The sequence below is a fragment of the Marmota marmota genome, unplaced genomic scaffold (assembly GCF_001458135.2).
Source record: "Marmota marmota marmota unplaced genomic scaffold, marMar, whole genome shotgun sequence".
NCBI lineage: Eukaryota > Metazoa > Chordata > Mammalia > Rodentia > Sciuridae > Marmota > Marmota marmota.
In genome coordinates this window covers 7,370,766-7,384,031 of record NW_025999924.1, presented here as the reverse complement: position 1 = coordinate 7,384,031, position 13,266 = coordinate 7,370,766, and positions in this window count along the sequence as shown.

The window sequence follows — 13,266 nt, the reverse complement described above, 5'->3', positions numbered from 1 at the left end:
CTGACCACCTAAAACTATCACATTGTCAACACCTAAATTTCTAAGAAGTAGAAAGACTCAAACAGGACGTGAGTACCCTGGGAGCAAAGTTATATAACTTTGTGACACTGGTTTTGCTTTTGTTTTAATACTTGGATTATATTAGTGAACCTGACAGAACATTTGTGCAGCTTATGTGGGGTGGCCAAACAGAGAGACAAGCAGTATAGGAACTGGGGCATTGGGAGTGCCAGTAGGTAGTTCACAGTATTTTAAAAATATTTTTAAAAATATTTTTCAGAATTTTTGACCAGAAAAAGCTTAGTGGAAAGGTAGCATTTGTGGGGGAAGGGTATTACCAGGAATTAAAAGGGGCACTTAACCTCTGAACCACATTCCCAGCCCTATTTTGTATTTTATTTAGAGAAAGGGTCTCACTGAGTTGCTTAGTGCGTCGCCATTGCGGAGGCTGGCTTTGAACACACCAACCTCCTGCCTCAGCCTCCTAAGTTGCTGTGCCCAGTGAAAGGTAACATTTGAGCAGAGACCCCAGGAAGTGGAGTAATGGCCATATGTGTAGGAACAGTATCCACGTCAGCCCAGTGCAAAGGTCCTGAGGCGTGAGTAGGCCTGGTGTGTGGAGGAACACCAAGGAGATCACTATGGAGTAAGACTGAGGAGGAGAGTAGCAGATGACATCAGGGAGGTATTGGAGTCAGATCATATAGGACATTATCATTAAGATTTGCTGAGTTCTTAGGCTTTTAAGTTTATTTTATACCACTATAGCATTTAGTCACCACCTCAACCATATATGATAGGTATAATTATTGTCCCTATTTTTCAGATGAGAAAACAAGTTCAGACAAATTAAAAAGCTTTCTTAAAGATATACTGATATGAAGTATAATGTTCAGGACTTAAATCCAGCATAAAATTCACCCCTATACTGTTCTATATTTATTTAATGCTAAAAGAGAACCCCAAGGGAAGGCTTTGGACCCCCCCTTGGGCCACTGCTTTGAAAGGAGAGCAAGAACAAGGGGGCAGAACCCCACCAAGGAAAGGGGAGCCCCCAGGGTGGGAGCTGATTGCCCTTCCTGTGGTTAGTCTTGGGGATTCTGTGGTGTGTTTCAACAAGACAGGTATATTCCCAAGTATGTGCCAGGAGGTAAAAACTGAGCTGAAATCAGAAGGGAGGTAAAAGGAAGCAAGGCTTAGAGGCCAAAGAAGTGTGAAGCTATGTGGAGTGTGATAACCATAGACTGCCCTGTGAACAAGCCACCTCTCAGCAGGTGATCACCTAAGGAGTGAGTTTCCTTAATCTCTCAGAAATTGCAATTTCCTCTGTTTAGTGGCCTGGCTGGGAGTGAGAGAAAGTCTCAGAAAGCAGTTGGAGGGAGGGAAGCTGGTGCCTTTGTTTGAGCCAAGCTGTGACTAACAGCCTGTTGGAAAGTACATACAGCTTATCTTTCCACCTTCCATCCTGGTGCAAACCTGTATTTCACATGAAGGAGCAGATCTAAAACAAACCACTCAAGGAAGCGCTTAAAGAGTTCACCTGGTACTAGGATGTAACTGGACATGAGTATTCTAGTTGTCTCTCTCTCTTCCACAACCAATGTTTAATGCACAAAATCCCTGCTCATATAGAGCAAGAAGTGGGGACACTGAAGGTAAAACAAAACAAAATACCCAATATCAAACAGTAGTAAGTCTGTGCATCGATGTAAAAGTGTGATGGCCTGAATGTTCTCTCTGATATACAGATGCTGACTCACAATGGACAGCAGGGTATAGGGGGAAGTGGAGATTCACAGGATTGGACAGGGAGGAATGAAGGGAAGGGAGGGCGGAATAGGAATGGGAAAGACAGTAGAAGGAATTGGACATAACTTATGTTCACATATAAGTACACAATCAATGTAACTCCACATCATGTACAACCACAAGAATGGGAAGCTAGGGGCTGGGGTTGTGGCTCAGTGATAGAGTGCTCGCCTGGCATGCATGAGGCACTGGGTTTGATCCTCAGCACCACATAAATGGAAAATAAAGATATTGTATTCACTTAAAACTAAAAAATAAATATTTTTTTAAAAAAGAATGGGAAGCTATGCTCCATGTATGTATATGTCAAAATACATCCTACTCTCATGTATAACTTAAAAGAATAAATTTTTAAAAGATTAAAAACAATAAAGAGGACTGGGGTTGTGGCTCAGTGGTACAGCGCTTGCCTAGCACGTGCAAAGCCCTTGGTTCAATCCTCAGCACCACGTAACAATAAGTAAATAAAATAAAGGTATTGTGTCCAACTACAACTAAAAAATAAATATTTAAAAAAATAAAGAAAAGTGTGATGGCCTAGAATGTGAATGAGCAGCTACTTTAAATTGCTCAATCAGGAAAGACCCTTTGAAGAGAGTCTTCCCATGTTGCTAGTGTTAGCCAGTCAAAATATCAGTCTTTTAATGTTGTGCAAATCCAAATGTTGCTTATGTTGATATGTTATTGTTTAGGGAGCAACATTTTTTGGTAGGTGGGTGGGTCCTACAAATGTTTAGATAATGATAGATAAATCCTCCTAAAAAGCTTATCTCAGAGAGATCTGGAAAGGAATAGGAGTGTGAAGTGGGCTTACTGTATACAAAGGACAGGTCCCAACAAGGGCAAGAGAAGGCTAATAAGGCTAATTGTTGATACTGGTGTTGATGATGATGATTTTAAAGGAGGATCCAGCTTGAAGAAAGGACTCCCTATGCCCAGTGGGGCATAACCTTAGACACCTCTGTTGGGGACATGGCAGATCTGTCATGTGTTTTCTTTACCACACAGAAAACAAAAAGGGCAGCACTTAGCATTTTTAGACCATGGTAAAATAACCCCTTGTCCCAAAGGTAAAGCAAAGCTGGTCCTCTTAAAAAGCAACAAAAGGGAAACTGAAGGGCAGAATGTATAAGGTAATGGATGTCAAACCCTAGGGTGCAGATCAAAACAGAGCAGCTATTGGGGGCTGCCCAGTCTTGTGCTCCTTAGAACTAATGAGAAAAGGCGCCAAGGGCCTGCCATTAACAAACCACTAGGTTGCCCTGTTGAGAGAGAGATAGAATCCAGTCTCTACATGGATCAACTATACAGGATTTGAAATAAATGGAAGGAGGGGCTAAGTTTTCTTTTCCTGCAGCACATCTGGATGTTAGAGCTGTATCCCTCAGGAACAATATTTCCTAGTACCTTTGGAGATACAAGAAATTTATTTTCCCTCTATAGCCTAACCCTCATCTCTGTTGTTGTTATTATCACATCTGCTGTTTCTGTAACAGATTACAGGAATATACTATGAGCCATTTATGGAACACCTACAAACACTCCACGTTACAGGCACAGTGCTCACCTGTATTCTATATTATAATATCAATTTCTAACCTAAAGACCAACTGGAGATTTTTAGTAATACACACAGTACTATTTTAACATAACAAAATTATTTTCACTAAAATAGCATATTTAGAGAATGTTCTTGACTTATTTTAGTGATGGACTGTCACTTCTAAATACATGAGCATTCCAGGAAGAGTAGTGAACAGTAGCATGTTCCCCCTGGTTCCAAAATGGCAATCAGAATATTCACCATACTCACATTTCATTAAACCACTGTTGTATTTAGTGTTTTTTTCTGAGCCTGGCCCAGTTACTTTTCAATAATTGTATTTATTGTATATCCCTGATTTTAATAGTAATGCCTATTTATTGTAATAAAATTAGAAAAATCCATAATAAATAGAGAATTTTAATATTAGTTTTATAGTAGGTAACACATATAGTATACAGTAGTCCCCTTGTCTGTGGGGAATATGTTCCAAGATTCCCAGTAGATGCTTGAAGCCACAGAAAATAATAAAACCAAATATACTGCTTTTCCTACACAAAGCCTATGATAAAGTTGAAAACTTCACCTTTTCACTTAGAAGAAACATTCAAGGCTTCTCCTTGGTATATCTGAGTTGCCAGTGTCAACACTGTTGCATTTGGGGGCCATCAAGTAAAATAAGGGTTACTTGAGCACAAGAACTGTGATACCATGATAGTCAATCTGAAAATGGAGGCAGGTGTGGGTAAAGAGTGGGTAATGTATATAAGGTGGATACACTGGATAAAGGGATGATTCACATTCTAGAGGGATGGAACAGGACAGCATGAGAGTTTATAACACTACTCCAAATGGCATGCAATTTAAAACTTAGGAATTGTTTATTTCTGGAATTTTCCATTTAATATTCTTATACCATGCTTGACTGCAGGTAACTAAAACCATAGAAAGCACAGCCTTGGATAAGAAGGAACTATAGTATATTGTTTCAGTTACCCATGTATATGCCTAAACACATACATAAATACAGTACATGCATATATAAGCATATGTGCTTTTTATTAAAAAGATTAGGCTCTTTCTCTATAGTTTGGTTTCCTATTATGTTGATGCCATAACAAATATTTTTAAGGCTTAACCCAACAAAAGTTAGTTTCTTTCTTTCAGCACAATTCTTACAGGTCAGGCAACTCTCCTGGTCAGATTTCCTCCACAGTGATTTAGAGATACAGATCGGAGCTGCTTAAATTTTTCTTAAGGAGTCCTATGCTTCCAGCCGCATGGCAGGAAGAGAGATCTTGGCACATTCGTGCTCATTCTTTATTGCCTAAGATTAGAATGTGACACATCATTTTACTGTTAATGAGAAATCTAATAACATGATCCCAATCTAATTCAAGAGAGGCTGGGCAATAGAATATTGTAGACCCAGAAACAGGCAACACTGCAACAAATGCATTGCACTGTCTTACCCATCTCTTTAATTTAACATGGCCTTTCCCCCAAGGCATTAAATATTCTTCAAAGTCATGATTTTTAAATAGCTACAGAGTGTACCATCAAATGGATATACCATTATTCCAGACAGTTTAGAATATGATGACCTGTATCCCTTGTTCCAAAATGACACCTGAAAGTTTGACAATCGGGATATGCATCTTTTTTGGATGTTTATTTTTTTTTGGCATTTATTTAGAAATGTTAGGATGCTAATATTATGATCCAAAGGAAAAGTTTCTTGCTACCTTGGCACAACTTTTACAGTCCAAGGCCACAAACATAAAGGCAAGACTTCTATCATTGTCCCTAATTTCCTATCTTTTCTCCAAGTGGAGTGTTTCCCTGACCCTCCCATTGTTTCTCTTCATTCACATTTATGCATTTCTTTTCTTTTATAAGCAGATTTTCCCCCTAGTCCCCCCAAACTATAGAGAAAGAGCCTAATCTTGTTAATAAAAGCATATATACTTATATATGCATGTACTATATTGTATGTATGTGTTTAGGCATATGCATGGGTAACTGAAACTAAGCTTAGGTTCATACTGCTTAGTTTTGTTCTATATTTCAGTTCTGTTATGGTTTGGGCATGAGGGTTGCCCCCACCCAGGTTCCTCTTAGTGCAGGAATATTCAGAGGTGAAAATGATTAGATTATCAGAGCTGTAACCTAATCAGTACATCCTAGTTTGAATGGACTAACTGCGTGGTAACTGTAGACAGGTGGGGTATGGCTGGAAGAGGTGGGTCACTGGGGGTATGGCCTGGAAGGGTGCATGTTCCCCATTCCTTCTTCGCCTCTTTCTGTCTCTCTGCTTCCTGGCCACATGAGCAGAATAACACTCCTCCACTCTGACCTGCTGCCATGACATGCTGCTTCACCTCAGGCCCAAAGTTATGATGCCAGTCTACCATGGAATGAACCTCTGCCACAGTGAGCCCAAACCAAACTTACCTCTCTAAGTTGTTCTTGTCAGGTATTTTGGTCCTAGTGATGAAAAGTTAACACAGTTCCCTCCCCACTCCTTACCCTTCCAGAGGTGCTAGGTTTGCCTGCTCCTATTACCAACCCCTTTTAGGCCTTCCTTTGCCTGTAGGGAATTTGAAGGAATAGAAATAGAGATGTTAGTTGGGGCAGGTGATGAAGGGCATGCAAACTGAATGTTTATTAATACCTTTCATCAAATACTCATTTGAGGTAAATCAATTCCACTATGCAATTAAATGTAAACTTAAAAATATATATGTCTGTCTGTCTCCATATTCTGCCTTCTACATAGATATTAATTAGGGTAATGAAAATAAAGTAGCCCCTGTTGTAATTTGAATGTTAAATGTTCCCAAAGGATTAAAGTCTTGGTGCCCAGAGTGGTGTTATTAGGAGGTGGTAGAACCTTTGGGAATGTGGGGTCTAATGGGAGACCCTTAGGTTATTGAGTTATACCCTTGAAGGAGATTATGGGACCCCAGTCTCTTCTCTTTTTGCTTCTTTGCCATGAGTAAGCAGTTTTGCTCTACCACACACTCCTGCCATGATGTGCTGCCTTATCACAGGCCCAAAAGCAATAGGGCCAATCAATCATGGACTAAAATCTCCAAAACTGTAAGCCAAAATAAACCTTTTCTATTTTAAGTTAATTGTATCAGGTATTTCATTATAGTAATTGCAAAGCTGATAGTTCCTTATGGCTTTTTGGAAGGGTATAGCCAATTTGTTCTGTAATTCTTAATTCAAAACAACTGATTATAAGCCAAAACAATTACAGCTTTTAGATTTGTTAAAATGGGTCAGTAAAGGGGGAAAAAACAACCCTGTGAAAGGACATACATTTCTGGTTCCATTTGGGCCTTTACTTCATTAGAGTCTAGGCACAACCAGTGGGGCCACAGAGCACCCTTACCTGACTCCTTTCACTCTTATTTTCTGGAGGCTAGTGTGAAATACTTTTTTTTTTTTTTTATTATGAATTGAACACAGCGATACTTTACCACTAAGCTATATTCCCAATCCTTTTATTTTCTTCCCCTTTTCTTTTCAGATTTTGATAAAGGTCTTGCTAATTTGCTGTCTCACTAAGTAGCTGAGGCTGACCTTATACTTGTGATCCTCCTGCTTCTACCTCCAAGATTTCTGGGATTATAGGTGTGGACCACCATGTCCAGCTAGTGTGAAATCTTTTACAAATATTTTTTTGGGGAAACTTTTCGAGGAATTGATATCTGACAACTAGGAACAAATGCAGATGGATCATGTGGTGGTTCCATGCCTAGTCTTCTGAGGAACTTCCAAACTGATTTCCACAGTGGTTGTACTAATTACAGTCCCACCAGCACTGTAATAGTGCTCCTTTTTCTCTACATCCTGCCCAGCATTTATTTTTGTTTGGATTCTTGAAGACTGCCATTCTGACTGGTGTGAGATGAGATCTCAATTGTAGTTTCGATTTGCATCCCAAATTGCTAATGATGTTAAACATTTTTTCATGTGTTTGTTGGCCACTCTTTTAAGAAGTGTCTATTTAATTTATTTGCCCATTTATTAGTTGGGTAATTTGAAGGTTTTGGTATAAGGTTTTCTGATTTCTTTATACATTCTAGTTATTAATCTCTGCCAGAAGAGTAGCTAGCAAAGATTTTCTCCCATTCTGTAGGTTCTGCCTTTAAATTCCTAATTGTCTCCTTTTCTATGGAGAAGCTTTTTATTTTGATGCAATCCCATTTATACACTTATGGCAATATTTCCTGAGCTTTAGGGATCCTATTGAGAAAGTGTGCATATATTAGAGTATTGACTCTGTTTTCTTCTAGGAGTTGCATAGTTTCTGGTCTAATTCCTAGGTCTTTGATTCACTTTGAGTTGATTTCTGTGCAGGATGAAAAATGAGGTTGTAGTTTCATTTTTCTACATATGGATAACCAGTTTTCCTAGCACCATTTGTTAAAAGGCTGTCTTCTCCCCATTGTATGTTTAGGACACCTTTGTCAAGAATCAGAAGACTGTGGATGTGTGGGTTTGTCTCTGTGTCTTCTATTCTGTACCATTGGTTGATGTGTCTGTTTTTATGCCAGTACCATGCAGTTTTGGTTACTATAACTTTGTAGTATAATTTAATGTCAGGTATTGTGATGCCTCAAGCATTGCTTTTTTGGCTTAAAATTGCTTTGTCTATTCTGTATCTTTTATTCTTCCAAATGAATTTTAGAACTATTTTTCCTAGTTCTGTGAAGAAGGTCATTGATGGGGATTGCACTGAATCTGTATATTGCTTTTGGTAATATGGCCATATTAATAATATTAATTATGCCTATCCATGAACATGGGAAGTCTTTCCATCTTCTGAGATCTTCTTCAATTTCTTTCTTCACTGTTTTATAGTTTTCATTGTAAAGATCTTTCACCTCCTTGGTTAGATTTATTCTTAAGTATTTTATTTTTTTTAGGCTATTGTGAATGGGATTAATTTCCATTCTTTCTCAGCAGATTCATTGTTGGTATACAAGAAAGATCTTGAATTTTTGTATGTTAATTTTGTAACCTGCTATTTTGTACTGGTTAGTTCTTAAGGCTGGTACTTCAGTGAAGTTGTTCTCATTACCTACAACTTTAGCCTAGTTAGTAGACAAGGACTTTAAAATAAATATTACAAGTATTTTACAGAAAATAGAGAACAGGATGGATAACATGGACCAAAAGAAGTGCATACCTGTAATCCCAATGACTCATGAGGCTGAGACAGGAGGATTGCAAGTTTGAGGCCAGCCTCAGCAACTTAATGAGATCCTAAAGAAATTAGTGAGATCCTGTCTTCAAATAAAAAATACAAAGGATTGGGCTGGGGATGTGGCTCAAGCGGTAGCGCGCTCGCCTGGCATGCGTGCAGCCCGGGTTCGATCCTCAGCACCACATACAAAGATGTTGTGTCCGCCGAGAACTAAAATAAACATTAAAAAAATTCTCTCTCTCTTAAAAAAAAAAAATACAAAGGACTAAAGATGTACCTCAGTGGTAAAGTGCTCCTGGGATCATTCAGGTCCCAGAACTAAAAAAAAAAAAAAAAGTCCAAAAGATGTTAGAATTGAAACATATATCTGAAATTCACTACTCATTGGATGGATTTAACAGAAATCTGCATATAGCAGAAGATAAGATTAGTGAACTCTAAGACAGATGAATAGAAATTTTCTAAACTGAATCACAGAGGTAAAATAGTGGGGCAAAAAATAACAGTGCAGAGCATAAAATAATCTCACATACATGAAATAGGAATTCCAACTCTATGTTGGAATTTCAATTCATGTTATGATTTGAATATGGTTTGTGTCCCCTTCAAAAATTTGTGTGTTGGAAACTTGGTCCCGAGGGTAGTGGTATTGGTGGGGTATGTATACCTTCAAGAGGTGGGGCCTAGATGGAGGTTCTTAAGTCATTGGATGTGAGCTCAAGTGATCGTTCAGCCTCCCAAGTAGCTGGGACTATAGGCATGGTCCATGTGCCTGGAACCAAAGGGTTATTACTATAGGAGCAAGCCTGGATCTTCCCATCCTCTTTGTTTCTGGTTTGAGATGTAACCACTTACTTGCTTCTACATGAGCTCCTGCTATTGCTGAAACAATACAGCCAAAGAGTAACCCTTACAACAGATCCTGCACTTGCTATTTGGACTGGGAATTCCAAAAGTGGGAGCTAAATACACCTCTTTTTCTTCATGCGTAACCTATGTCAGGTATTTTATTATAGTATTAAAAATGATAAATACACCAAATATGTATGGAAGTTTCTTGTGTGTGTGTGGTGCTGGGTATTGAACCCAGGGCCTTGTGCATACTGGACAAGCACTCTATAAACTGAGCTATATCCTTAACCCTTAAATACACCAAATAAACAGGTTCAAGCTACTCAGTGAACCCCAAGCACGATGAATATTTAAAAAATACATCTAAGCACACTGTATTCAAACTGATAATAAGCAATAATAAAAAGAAAAGTATTAGCTTGGTACGGTGGACTTGGGAGGCTGAAGTAGAGGATCACAAGTTCAAGGTCTGCCTCAGCAACTTAGTGATGCCCTAAGCAGCTGAGCAAGACTGTCTGAAAAGAAAAAAAATCAAAATGGCTGGGGATGATGTAGCTAAGTGGTAAAGTAACTTTATAGAAGTGCTCAATAACTATGCTGAATGAACATATAGTAGTTCAGAGTCTGGTATTGAACAGACTGTTCAATAAGCATTTGTGAGGGGCTGGGGATGGGGCTCAAGCGGTAGCGTGCTCACCTGGCATGCGTGCGGCCTGGGTTTGATCCTCAGCACCACATACAAACAAAGATGTTGTGTCCGCCGAAAACTAAAAAATAAATATTAAAAATTCTCTCTCTCTCTCTCTCTCTCCCTCCCTCTCTCACTCTATCTTTAAAAAAAAAAAAATAAGCATTTGTGAAAGAAAGGCATATTAGTTGCTTCGTGACCAATCTTCTTGCCTTATTTTCCACTTGTATGCAGTTTTTACTGTTGTTATTCTTTCTAAAAACAAAACAAATAATATATAAAATAAAATCATATTGAGTAAAACAGGAACTAATAGACTGTTTTAAAAAATATGTTAGGGTTTGGGGCTGGGGTTGTGGCTCAGTAGTACAGCACTTGCCTAGCATGTGTGAGGCATTGGGTTCGTTTCTCAGTACTGCATATAAATAAATGAATAAAATAAAGGTCCATTAACATCTAAAAAAATTAAGAAAGTATATAAGGGTTGCTTTCAAATTAAAGTATCTAATTCATTGGTTTTTAGCATATTCATAGTTGTGCAATGATCACCTGAATCTAATTTTAGAATGTTCCCATTAACAAAAAAGAAAGCCTGTTCCCATTAACAGTCACTCCATACTCCCTCATCCTCTGGGCCCCACAACCACTGATCTACCTTCTAAACTAAAGGAATGTATTTGCCTATTCTGGACATTTCTTTTGAATGGAATCATGCAATATGTGGCTTTCATTTAGCATATGTATGATTTCATTTAGCACACTTCTTTCCTTCTTTTGTTCCTTGCTAAGTTGCTGAGGCTGGATTTGAATTTGTGATCCTCCTGTTTCAGCCTCCTGAGCTGGTGGGATTACAGGTGTGCACCACTGTGCCTGGCAAAAATACTAGGCATCTTAATAGCTAGATGTAAGGCAAAACTCATTTTGGGTTAGTTAGTTGAGCATCTTTTTAATATCCTGTTGGCAATTTCTATGTTTTCTTTGGAAAAATGTTTACTCAAGTCCTGGTCCATTTTTTTTTCAATTGGGAAAGTTTATTTTTTTTGAACATCGAATTGCAGGAGTTTCTAATATATTTTGGGTGTTAACCCTTCCAGATACATGGTTTGCACATTTTTAAACCATTTCTGTTGGTTGCTTTTCATTCTGTTGTTTACTTTGCTGTGCAGAAGATTTTTAGTTTGATGTAGAAACTGTTTTTGCTTTTGTTGTCTGTGCTTTTGGTGTTTGATCCATGAAATCATTGTTAAGAACAAAGTTGTGAAACTTTCCCCCTATTTTCTTTCTTTCTTTCTTTTTGGTACCAGAGATTGAACACAGGGGCACTTAACCACTGAGCCACACCTCCAACCCTTTTTTATATTTTATTTTGAGACAGGGTCTCATTAAGTTGCTTAGGGCCTCACTAAGTTGCTATGGCTGGCTCTGTACTTTCAATCCTCCTGCCTCAGAGGTCTCACTCCATAGATAGCCGACTCCATTGCTCTGGGCCTGAAGTATTGCAGAGGAAAGCAGCTAGGATATGGCAATCAGGAAGCACAGAGTTCCACTCATCAGACAAAAAATGAACTCCAAAGGTTTGCCAACAGTGACCTACTTCCTCCAGCCACACCCTACCTGCCTACAGTTACCACCCAGTTAATTCAGCCATGGATTAATCCACTGATCAGGTCACAACTATCGTAATCTAATCATTTCACCTCTGAAAATCGTTGCATTATCTCACACACATGAGATTTTGGGGGCCATTTCATATACAAAGTAATAAAAGTTTTATAGTTTCAAGTTTATGTCTTTTTATCCATTTTGAATTGATTTTTTGTATAGAGTGTACATTAAAGGTCCAATTTCATTCTTTTGCAAGTGGATGCCAGATTTCTCCAAGTGCCATTTATTGAAGAGTCTGTCTTATTTTGTTGTGTGTTCTCAGCCCCCTTGTCGAAGATTTGACCATATGTGTGAGTTTACTTGTGAGTCCTCTATTCTGTTCTGGTCTATGTCTTTAGCCAATATCATACTGTTTTGATTACTGTAGCTTTGTAATATGAAATCAGGAAGTATGAGACCACCATCTTTTTTTTTTTTTTTTTTTTTGAGAGAGAATTTTAATATTTATTTTTTAGTTTTCGGCAGACACAACATCTTTGTTTTGTATGTGGTGCTGAGGATCGAACCCAGGCCGCACGCATGCCAGGCGAGTGTGCTACCGCTTGGGCCACTTCCCCAGCCCCCGAGGCCACCATCTTTATTGTCCTTAATAATATTAAGACTGTTTCAGCAGGGCTGGGGATGTGGCTCAAGCGGTAGCACGCTCACCTGGCATGCGTGCAGCCCGGGTTCGATCCTCAGCACCACATACAAAGATGTTGTGTCTGCCGAAAACTGAAAAATAAATATTAAAAAAAATTCTCTCTCTCTCTCTCTCTCTCTTAAAAAAAAAAAAAAGACTGTTTCAGCAATCTGGTGTCCTTTCAGTTCCATTTCAGTTTTAGGATTATTTTTCTATTTATCTAAAAAATGCCATTGAACCTAGGGAGGATTGAACCCAGGGGCATTCTACTACTGTGCTACATCTCCTATCCTTTTGAGACACGGTTTGCTAAATTATCCAGGCTGACCTTGAACTTGTACTCTTCTGCCTCAAACTCTCCATTAGTTGGGATTACATGTGTGTGCCATCACTCCTGGCTCAAATATTTTATTCATTTTGATGCCATTGTAAATGAGATTGTTTTCTGAATTTCTTTTTGGGATTATTTATCATTAGAAATGCAACTGCTTTTTGGTGTCATATCCAAGAAACCATTACTTAATCCAAGGTCCTGAAGACTTACTTTTTTTTTTTTTTTTTTTTGCTACCGGGGATTGAACCAAGGGGAGTTTTACCACTAAGCCACACCCCTACTCCAGCACTTAAAATTTTTTTAGTTTGAGATAGGGTCTTGCTAGTTGCCAAGAGTGGTCTTACCTTCCTGCCAGTCCTCTCTGATGACGACTCCTTCTACTTCCAAATGTCTCTGGTATAAGAATTGATTTAATGAGAATAAGTGGCATATTCCTATCTATACCAACACTAGGATTCAACAACTTATTTGAAAAGCATGACATTTTCTCACCTGATCCTGTTTTTCTTGCCACATTATATTAAGCTTCAGG